We start from the raw sequence: 10,903 nt of genomic DNA, 5'->3' as shown, positions 1-10,903 counted from the left end.
AACCAGGGGAGTGGGGGGAGGGGGGCAGTGACTCAATACCACGGTGCTCAGCAAATGCTTGATAAACCGTGAAAACAGAGTACAAAAGCATACAGTCAAGTTGAGCTTTCTTTTCTGAACTGTCTACCAGCTGATCGCACTTCCTGTTTCTCTAAGTGCTTCCCCTGACAGGTGACTTACTTCATATTTGGTCACTGCCCTCTCACCTTCCTGGGTGAGTCAGTGCAGCTGACCTTGTGCACGCACTTCAAGCTCCGGGGGGCTCCCGGTGTATACTCTGCCCATTTCCTGGTCTTCCCAGATAGTACCCGCCCCCACCCCCACCCCTACCCCTACACAAAGGGTCCCGCCCACAGCTCACAGCCCACAGCCCACAGCCCTCTGCCTCTGAGACAGACTTGCGTGCAGTGGGCACATGAGTCACGACATTCACCCATCCTCTCCATCTGAAGCTATTATTGGAATGCCTGTGCACGCAGTGCACGCCTGCTTCCCGTATTTCACAGGCCAGGGCTCCAGGAGCTGCTAACCACACAGAGCTCAGCCCGAGATGCCACTTGGATGATCACGAGGTGGTTGCTCGGAAGGGTGAGCGCTTCCAAGAAAGCAGGTTTGTTGAGTCCAGATATCTCTCCACCTCCTTCAGCTGGCATCGACCATGTGTCTGGGACATGTGCCTAGCTGTGTGCCTGCCTCTGTGGGCGGTACAAGAGACATTGTTCTGGATTGAGTTTATAGGAGGAGGCAGAAACATGAAAAGCAAGAAAGGGCATTGCAAACACATGTGCTAAGCGAGCTCTGCAGGCAGAGGCAGCCGGGGAGGGCCATGTAGGAGGAGAAAAGAGAGGGAGAGGGAGAAGGCAGGTAGAGTCGGTTTGCTACAACGGACTAAACTTCTCGCTCCATCACGTGGGCAAGTGGGGAGCTGATGGACCAGAAGCCATCAGTGCAGTGATGATGTGGAGGGGCCACGAGCTGGACTTGTTGTCACATGACCATTGAGCTAAGTCTGAGTTTTGAAGTTGCCTCCTCTCTATGCTAGGCGATCAGTGGTTTAGTAGGGTTGTGTTTGTTGAGGAGTGTTTCCTGTTGCCACGCAAGATCATTCCCTCCTTCTGGCCTTAACAGAGAAAGAAACTGAGGCCTGAGAGGTAAAAGGCAGGAGCTCTTGGTCCTTCTACCACAGCAGAGGGGTGACGTACACATCCAAGAGATCTGCTTTCCGAGCTGAAGGCTATGATTTCTTTCTTTTTTTTTTTTTTTCTATAGGTGGAAACGTGAAGGGTCGGGGGAGGCTGGTTTCCTCATCCCTTTTCTGTGAAAACCTAATGCTGCTCTCACCTGGTGGATGTACTTCTTGCTGGGCTGTGAGGAAAGTCTGGTGCCCACTGCGGGTTGGATAATGCTGTGGTCTTCCTAAATTCTGAAAGCCCACTTCCTTGTGGCACAGGCAGAGTTTCTGACAGAGGCAGCAGTCAATGTCTATATTTTCCCTATTTGACAGGAGCATGAAGACATAAGTGTAAATATACAGACAAAAACCTTTGTCTAGAGCATTTTCAGATCCCCGGGGGTGAGGGGCGGGCGGGGGGCAGGGTGTCTAGGAAGCCTGTATTGGCAGAACCTTAACATGAGCTATATGAAAAGAACCAGCAGGGGACAAGGCATCTCCCCTAAAGTCTCAAGCACACATGGCATCCCAAAACACTCTGGAGCCATTTGGTCTCTTCCTTCTAACAATGCAAGGAAATGCCAAGCACTTGGTGACCCGCTATGGTGTGTCACAAAAGCTCTGGAGGACTCTTCTAGTCTCCTTCAGTTTGTTACAACCCACTAAACATCTCGCTCTCATTACCTGGGGCTGGTCTGGGCCAGTTTGGTGAGTTAAGGCTGGCTCACTTTACTCTGCTCCTAGGTGCAAATCTTAGAGCAGTCTCCTGAAAACAGTGAACGGGGCACTGTTGGGAAACAGGAGTGTGTATGTTTGTGTGTATGTGGGCGGGGTGGGGACCGTGGGGGGGGGGCTTCATAATTACCATGTGGCTCACTTCCACTACTGGATATTTATCCCAAAGAACTGAAAACAGGGAGTTGCACACGTATTTGTACCCACGTTCACAGGAGCAGTATTCACAGTTGCCTCCCAAGTGTCCGTGGCCATGTAAGTGAAGTTTTCAATGTACCACATGCACCTGATGGAGTTATTGAGACTGGAAGATGTTTTGGCAGGAGATGGCACATGGGTGAGCCTCAAGGATGCCTATCTGCTCTACTCAGATAACATGTCAAGAGTAGTCAGGGTTTAGAGACCGACGGTGGTTGCCAGACACGGGAAGGAGAGAGACTGGGCATTTGGTCCACGGGTACAGAATTTCAGTTTTGCAAGATGAAAATAAAAGCTGATGCCGTGCGTATTTCATCACATTTTTTTAATTAAAGAAAAGAAAAAAAGAAAAAAAAGAAAGAAGCCCTGCCTTTTGTCTGATACCTGGCTATAGCTATGTGAATTAGTGCAAGAATCGTAAGTTCTCCATTTAAATGGTAGACCAGTGTGGAGCTAGGGAGGGTGACACTGATAGTGGGATTGGAAATACCTCTTAATCCTTGCTTCCATAGACAGAACATGCTTGCATAGTCGTGACAGGGGGAAACTGGGAGCCTCTCCCAAGACCTCTTGTGACTCACACAGTGGGCTACCAAGTCTCCGCCACCTCCTCCATAGCTGTCCAGAAACACACAGCCCAGTGTGTCTTCCACCTTCCACCCCCAGGGGCCATGGCCTGCAGAAAGAAAGTACCTGCGTTTACGATAGCCACAGACAGCCATGTGGTACCTGCTGGAGACTTGGCTGAGAGCTGTGCTAGCATCTCTGAGTTGCAGTTCTCCCACGTCCAGGAACCATCTTTCTTGGAAGAAACTGAGGCACACAGAGAAAAGCTTCTTAAATCTGATTGAAAACCTACTGATAATCAACGTCCCACCGGCCATTCCATAAACTGCTTTTTAAAACAAAACGGAGTTGATCTTTGTACGATATCCAGAGGAAGAGGATTTACTTGGGGGAACACCAAAAGCAATGAGAGCATCACTGGGAGAAATAGGGAGGGGAGGGGAAGGGAAGGGGAGGGAGGGGGGGCGAGGGGAGAAGGGAGAGAGAGACAGAGACACAGACACAGAGAGACAGAGAGAAGAAGATGAAGGCCAGTGTTTCTTTCCCAGGGTGTCTGTTGAACGTTTTGTGTTTGGAAATGCTGGACTAGAGCTGCTTAATCGAGCAGAGAAGAGAGATGCCCCTAATGACCAGAAACACAAAACTTAAAAAGCTACCATGGAACTGCTGGCAAACTGACGTAACTGGTGAGTGTGCCTCGGTGGCCACTGCACAGAGGATGGGCCACCACCATGGAACAGAGCTGCTCTTTGTACACCCACTTTGTGTTCTGCTCCTCTGCTTTCTGCGTCTCCAAGCAAAGGCCCCGCTTTACCCACACGCCCGCCCATGCTTCAGATTTTTTTTTTTTTTTTTTTTTTGCAGTGTGATTTTCGGAAAACCTTCCTCACCGGTCCATCCACAACCTAGGAGTGTGGAATAATGCTGTCATACTAGTTCAAAGTTCACATTAGGTCAGAAGTTTCTGAAGGATGGAAAGGTATGCCTTGAGTGTAAAAGGAGTTCTAAAGGGCACAATTTTGAATACTGAAATAAAGAAGAATCTGGAACTTTCTAGACAAAACTTCCAGTTCATCTTGTTAAAAAAAAAAAACTATCAGTACCTTATTGTTTAATTTCTTTTTTCCAAAAATTGTGGCAGTTCTGAGACTCATCTTTGGAAGAAAGAGAAAAAAGAGGTCTAATCTACGCCATACACTGAGTATTCATGCACTTCCCCAGGCTCCTAGTGGAGGTGTGGGGGAAACCAGGATGTGAATTCCAAATAGACTGGACCAGCAATACTGTAACTGAATTTTGGAATAAATCAAGATTGGCTTCTCACCATAAAATCACCAGTAAATTGTGCTGTGTCAGAGTGGAACCTGTGTCTATCCTTACAATAGGGAACTTTAAGTGACAATATCTCGCTAGTTTCTAAACTTATGTTCCAGTTAGTTCAAGCTTCTTGGTTTTTCTGTTTTTATTTCCAGCATGAAACAGTCCTGGTTGTCAACATCTTTTAAAGGCCAATGGCAGTGGCCAGCCAGATGCTCCAGAGCAGTGCATCCCTGCAGGATGGTCAGTGATGCTGCAGGATAGAGCAGTACCACCCTGCAGGATGATGACTGATGCTGCAGGATACTCCCGGATGATGTGACTTTATTGCCAACAGTGGGCACACGGCCCTGGAGATGGATGGTCACTTCTGTTCACACACTGTTGAATGGTTACACGTGATAAAGGAGGCGCTACAGGTGTGGGCTTCTGGGAAAACCCTGGAACTGGAAAGAGGTTTTTGATCATGGCAAAGTATGAGTCAAGTTGACTCGAAAAGCATTTTAATTCTGAGGTGACTCCTCCCTCCCTGTATCCACTCTTCTGCTCTCTCAATCCTGGAATGAGCTGGGAAAACAGGTGTGGTCATTTCTTCCAAATGTTGAGCATTGCTCAGAGAAGGACATTAGGAAACAGGTGATATGGCTTCCTGGGTCCATTCTGCCTATACGTAGCCTGGGGAGTTTGAGTCACCTGAAAAATGGGGACAACAGTGCCTCACTTACCTATACTGAGTAAAAGTGACCACCATAAAAAAAGAAAGAAAGAAAGAAAGAAAGAAAGAAAGAAAATGATAGCATTGTGTCCTTTTGTGATTTTTGTTTGTTTGTTTCTGTAAAGGCGGTAAATTCTCTGTGTTTTTATTCTTGACCTTTCCAGCAAAATGGCTCTTCACAGCTTTGCTGCACAAAGATCTTCAAGCCCCACATCTCCAGCTGGCCACAATACTAGCTAGTAGCTGTACAGGAAAACCAAATCCAATGGGGTCGGGGGTGAGGTGGGGTACAGGATAGTGGGAAGCAGTGCCGTGTACCTCTACAAAGAGGAACAGAGATATTTTTCTGGGTTCCACGAGGCATGAGAGACTTGTGGGTCCCTTTGGGTCAGTTCTAACTTAGCATATGTGGGTTCTGGTGCAGAGAAAGATCTTCCAAGGCAGAAAAAAAAATAGATATGGGGCTTTTCCCTTCTGCTGTTTTTTCTGACCTCTGTTGTCCTGCCCAATTAGGAGACCACGTGATCCTACAAGATTGAGCTATGCTGTGCAGGAAGGACCCTGTAGGTTGGCCTTTGCACCTATAGCCGGGGAGATGAGGTTTTGTGTGGAAAAAGGCCATGGCTTAGTGAACTTGGGAAAATCTCAGAACAGTTGCCTCCACAAAGAACCGATAGATGGGTTTGGCTCTGCCTAATGGCGTCCAGCCTTGCCCTTCCAAGTCCCAGCATGGGTTGCTACCTAGCACCTGTGGTGGAATCCTTCAAGCTGCTGCCCCAGAACAAGCGAAGGGCCTCGCTTTCTAGGGTGGCTTAGTAGGTGAAAGGGGAAGTCGGTGAACAACCCACCAGCAGGCAGCTCAGGGTGTGTGAGGGAGCAGAAAATAAGTGCCTTCCCTGTCCTAGCCTGTACCTTTTGGGGAGAGACTGACTTGATCAAACAGTAAGAACAGCAGCCTGAAATGAAAGGGGGAACAAATGGCATCCTGTTGGAGCTCGGGCTCGTTGCCTGTGTCCCCACCCACACAGCAAGATTCTGCACTTCTCGATAGTCGCCTGCATACCGCCTCTGGGACTTATTTCAAAACCCTGGCTGAGAAAGTTCTGTAGGACTCTTGTCAGGTAGGCAAACAGCTTAGTCTCTCTTTTGAAACTGAGGGAATCCAGACAGAAGTGGCGTTGAGTTTGACAAAGCTGGAGAAAGGGAGAGGCTGCCCTTGGCTGGTTCCCAGGTCCCTGAGGGATGTCTTCACATCTGGCGCAAGACTTGCCCAGAAGGGAGGCCCTGGGCAACCCACAGGCTTACCAAGAGTACTATCTTCATTATCAGTTTCTTCCTTACTTCTGCGGAAGCTATCAGAGTCTGCAGGCGGCCCAGGCAGCTGGGCTGTGCTGACAGCAGCCACGCTGTGATTAAAAGGGCAGCTGGGCCCCTCCACCTTGTCCTCTTGTGGGCACCGTCCTGAGCAGGAGCTTCCTGGCAGGTGACTGCAGATCTCGTAGAATCCTTCTGCCCCGGCAGGCATACTGCCCCAGTGCCTCTCCTGCTTTCCACTCTCACGATCGTTTTCTTTCTAACAACCACAGGATATCAATGTTGTGCTAAATGAACGGGTTAGAAGATTTATAGGTCCAATGTCAAATCCGCTTTCTTTTTGATTTACTTTCTCCAATTTCCTGTGATGGTTTGAGTTGACTTTTCATATACTCATATGTGTGTGTGTGTGTGTGTGTGTGTGTGTGTGTGTGTGTATAGTATACATCAGAATTTCTTAAGAAATACTTGCAAAACAAGTTGTAAGTTTCAGCTTCAGAACTCAAACAGACTGTGTGTGTGTGTGTGTCTGTGTGTGTCTGTGTGTCTGTGTGTGTCTGTGTGTGTGTGTGTATACACATACAAACATTTATGACCACTTCCTGTTTTCCAGCCCCTCTGAGAGACACAATTCTGGAGACACAAGTAAAGAAAAAAAGAAAAAGGAAAAAAAAAAACCATAAAGCACACCCCTGCCACCTCTGAGCTTTAATTTCTCTCAAACTCTCACTGCTTGGTAAAACATAACTCCAAGTTGTGTTTCAATCCCTAGCAATGTTTTTTAGAAGACTGGGGGTGTCCACGTAGCTACCTGCATCTATACATGTCCTGGAGTATAAACCTGTAGCTGCCAGCATAGAAAGAAGAGGAAAACTGCTTTATTTACTCAGCGATGTGCCCTAGGGTCTCACAAAGCTCAGCTGTAAGTGTATTTAACATAAATATTCCCAGAGCCCTACTGTGTTACGTAGAACATGACCAAGTGCTGGTGACTATTTGATATGCATAGTCAATGCAATGAGGATGCACAGGGCAAACATGATCTTGGTATCAGTGTATGGGCAGGTGGAAAGCACGAGGCTGTGGAGTTAATGGGAAAACTCAGTAAGCAACGATGAGACAGGTGTGGAAAGGTACAAGGATGACTAACTATATAATATGTATAAGCATTAGGTCTATCTTTATGCGCATGAAGATAACTTTAAAACGCCGAATTTTAATGATATTTGATTGACGTTGCCGGTAACACATGAACATAATTAGGTATGAATTTAAATCGGAGTCCAAGGAGCCCAGTTACTTGAGACTGTGACGTATGGAAGACTCATTTGCCTATGCGGATGGAGAGAAGACATGTGATACGACATCAAGGCCAGACACAGGTCGATCTTGTTCAGCCACCAGTGCAACTGAGTGAGAGCTTCGGGTTACCATAGATGTACAAGAGCCAAGTGGTACCCTGCCTGTATGGATGAGACAGCATTTATGGTCAATAGTGAGTTATTGCTCTGAACCACTACATTTTACTGTATGTAGTTCATTTCACAGGTATAGATAATAAGAAAGTCATTCAGGAACTAGCCCCGGAAATAACCATTACTTATCAAAAGTCTTCTTTATACACACTGACACCTTAGAAAACAGGAAAACAGCACTCTGATGCACAGAAGTGTGTAGTCAGTGAAACCCTAGGACCAGAGGATTCTGGGACAAGCAGTTGTTAAAGTGTTATCGTTGGAGACAAATCACTGATGGATCCTACACACTTAGGGATCTGGGGGTCTTTACAACAACCAGGAATCTAAGCACTGTGGTTAATTTGCTTCCTGCTTTGGCAGGTTCCTTCTTTTCAGCCCGCAGAGTTGTTTCTTTAGCTACACCAGCTTGTCTGGTCGGCTCATCCCTCTTATCACTAGGGCTCAAAGCCTAGAAACTGCATTTCTTAATATTCTCTCCAGCGGAGGTCTGGCTGAAGGCTGACAAGCAGATGTGCTTGCCTGTGAGTTAGGAAGGTCCAGAGCGCTGGAGAGCTGCTCGTCTGCTGCAGAAGACAGACGTGTGGGTTTCAGCAGTTATCAGATTTTGCACTGGCTCCCAGACATCTCACGGTGAGTCAGCCACACCAGTGCAAGAAGCAGATGTGATTATCCACAGCTGCTTCCTAGGGTCTCTGTACCTTCCTGGACCTGAGAGCAAACGGCAAATGCGAAAGCTTGTGGCTCCCCCTCACCTTCCTTTCCTGACTGCTCCTGACTTCTCTACAAGTTTTTTTTTTTTTTTTTGATGAGCCCAGTTCCTTGTCTTAAATCCCTTTCCTGGCTGAATTGTGAAGCATAGCTTCTGGGTTTTCCTATGAATGTACATGACATCTGAATGAAATGATGACAAACAAAGTAGCACTTTGTTACATCTATGCATCTGTATCCTTTATCCTTAAAATTTGGAACAAATATATATATATCACAGCATAGAGGCCAATATGGAATCACAGAATAGAAAGAAACAATGAAGAGGAAGTAAATAGTACAGCTGAGGTCCTGGAGTCAAGGGAATTTAGTACTAACCAAAGAAAAAATGTTATAGGTAGGCTCACTAGACTCAGGAAACAGAGGTGCCTAGTTAAGTGTGAGTTATAGAAAAGTCACCTTGCAAGTAGAGGGATATTCTTGAAGAGATAATCATGTGCCTAAGATCTGAAGTCTGCAACCTGACTTGGCAAAAGGGACTCTTACATGATTAAGGGCCTGAATCTTGAGGCAGAGATAGAGTATTCGGAAGCATACAGGGAGCCATCCCTACATCAGCTGAGTCGCTAAGAGTGGAGGATGTTTGCCAACTGCAGTTGGAAGGGGAAGGAGAGGTGGTCGAGGAAGAAAGACTTGGCTGGCTTGAAGATGGAGGAATTGAGTCCATGAGGCAAGGTCACAGGTGGCCTCAGAAGCTCTGAAAGAAAGAAAGGAAGAAAAAAAAAAGAAGAAAATGAAAGGAAGAAAGAAAGATTAAAAAAATGAGTTAGCCCCCACAGCCTCAGAAATGGACTATAGCCTCACCGACACTGCGATCACAGCCCACTGAGATCCCTGCCAGGATTCTAAACAACAGACCTGTAAAATAACTATTATAAGCCACTAAATGTATAATTCTGTGTCCCAGGAACAGTAGATAGCCAGTGCAAACTGGCTGATAATTTCAGTATAAATTGGCCATAGGATATTCTGAATATATATATATATTTAATGAGAATTGCTTCTATTTAGAAGTGAAAAGTAACTTAGTCCTGCTTATTGCCTTGCAACTTGGTTTATTGAAAAATGGAGTTCTAGAGCGCCTGTATCCCCGGATCCATCCCTCCAGCCTTACATCAGCTGTCCACACTTACTATGCGCCAGGCACTGAAATCAACACAACGCCTACTTAATTTCACTGACATCTTCCAAATCCTGTGTGTGGCTATTATTATGTCCATTGTGCAAATACGGTAGTTGAATCTATGAAAGTCTAAACTGTTTGTTCAGGGTCTTAACAGGCAGTGGAAGAGGAGTGGGGTAGAGGGTGCACTGGGTCTGATTCCAGAATCTACTTCATTTGTTTGGCTGGTTGGTTGATTGGTCGGTTGATTTTTCGAGACAGGAGTTCTCTGTGTAATCGCCCTGGCTGTCCTGGAACTCTCCTTGTAGGCCAGGCTGGCCTCGAACTCACAGACATCTGCCTGCCTCTGCCTCCCAAGTGCCACCACACTCAGCCAGAATCCACTTTGCTATTGTCTTGATCCTCTTCCCTTTTTTCGTTGCTAGAGTCCCCAAAGCCTTTGCTGTTGCTTCCCCCACCTACACACTCTATCTCCAGACCAATCATCTGATGTCTGCCCCTCATCTCTCTGATACCGTTGGAACTGTTTTCTCAAGGTCAGCCGGGGCCTCTGAGCTGTTATCATTTCTTAGTCACTGTTCTCCTTCCCTTTCCTTTAGCATGGGGGAAACTTCTGTGTCTTTTTTGCTACCTCTACATGTGGGGCTTTTAAGTTGGAGTCCTGATCCTCATCTTCTGCCTCTAGGAGTATTCTTGCTGTCTCTTTACTTTGTGTGTGTGTGTGTGTGTGTGTGTGTGTGTGTGTGTGTGTGTGTGTGTGTTGCTGAATATTGAACCCAGGGCCTTTTTCATGCTAGGATTGCTGTACCACTGGGCCACACATCCCATAGTCCCTACTCTTCTCACTCATTACATAAAGTATGCCTGAGGTCTACTCTTCCTCGGCACCATTCCTTTATTTCCAAACTCTTTCCGTAATCTCAGTCCTGGTTACAGCCTCAGTTTTATCTCTGCTCAAAAATCCCCAGGTCACATGTGATCTACAGACAGCCTCCTCTGGTCTCAGCAGATGTCATCTTGGTGGCACACCTGGGAGTTGTTGCAGATGTCTGCCAGAGCCCCCGCCTTAAAACAGGGCCATTCACTCTGGGATACCACCCAGGAGTGGTAGTTTTATGTGACTACACTTATAAATTAGCACCAACTTGGTGGCTTGAATGAACACCAATGTATCTTCCTTATAGTCTGTGGGCTGGAATTATTTAATGGAGTTCACTGGGCTTACATTTAGATGGCACCTCTCCTGGCGGCTATAGTGGCGAATCCATCTGCTTGCCTCTTCTGTATTTGGAAAGCTGCCCTGCTCCTCCTGATCCTCTCTGGCATGTCACATTACCTTTTATTCCCTGCCCTCTTTCCTGTACATTCTCTCTCAGTCCCCTTCTCTCTCTCTCTCTCTCTCTCTCTCTCTCTCTCTCTCTCTCTCTCTCTCTCTCTCTCTCTCTCTCTCTCTCTCTCCCCTAAGGCACATTTTGATTGTACTTGGGGCCTCCCTGGATAGTTCAGGATAAACTCTC

General features: G+C 46.7%; 1 long non-coding RNA gene across 2 annotated transcripts; it reads left to right on the top strand.

Annotated features, from left to right (window-relative positions):
* Nucleotides 1-361: 361 nt before the first annotated feature.
* LOC311608766 lies at nt 362-4,746 on the top strand. Of its 2 annotated transcripts, XR_014783151.1 has the most exons (3): nt 362-610; nt 3,536-3,650; nt 4,144-4,746. It is a non-coding gene; the product is annotated as an uncharacterized lncRNA (long non-coding RNA). The 2 variants fall into 2 exon arrangements; XR_014783150.1 differs by lacking the exon at nt 3,536-3,650.
* The last annotated feature ends 6,157 nt before the right edge of the window (nt 4,747-10,903 follow it).

This window comes from Acomys minous, assembly GCF_964271855.1.
Source record: "Acomys minous genome assembly, chromosome: 11".
Lineage (NCBI taxonomy): Eukaryota > Metazoa > Chordata > Mammalia > Rodentia > Muridae > Acomys > Acomys minous.
This window is presented reverse-complemented; position numbering and strand designations above follow the sequence as displayed.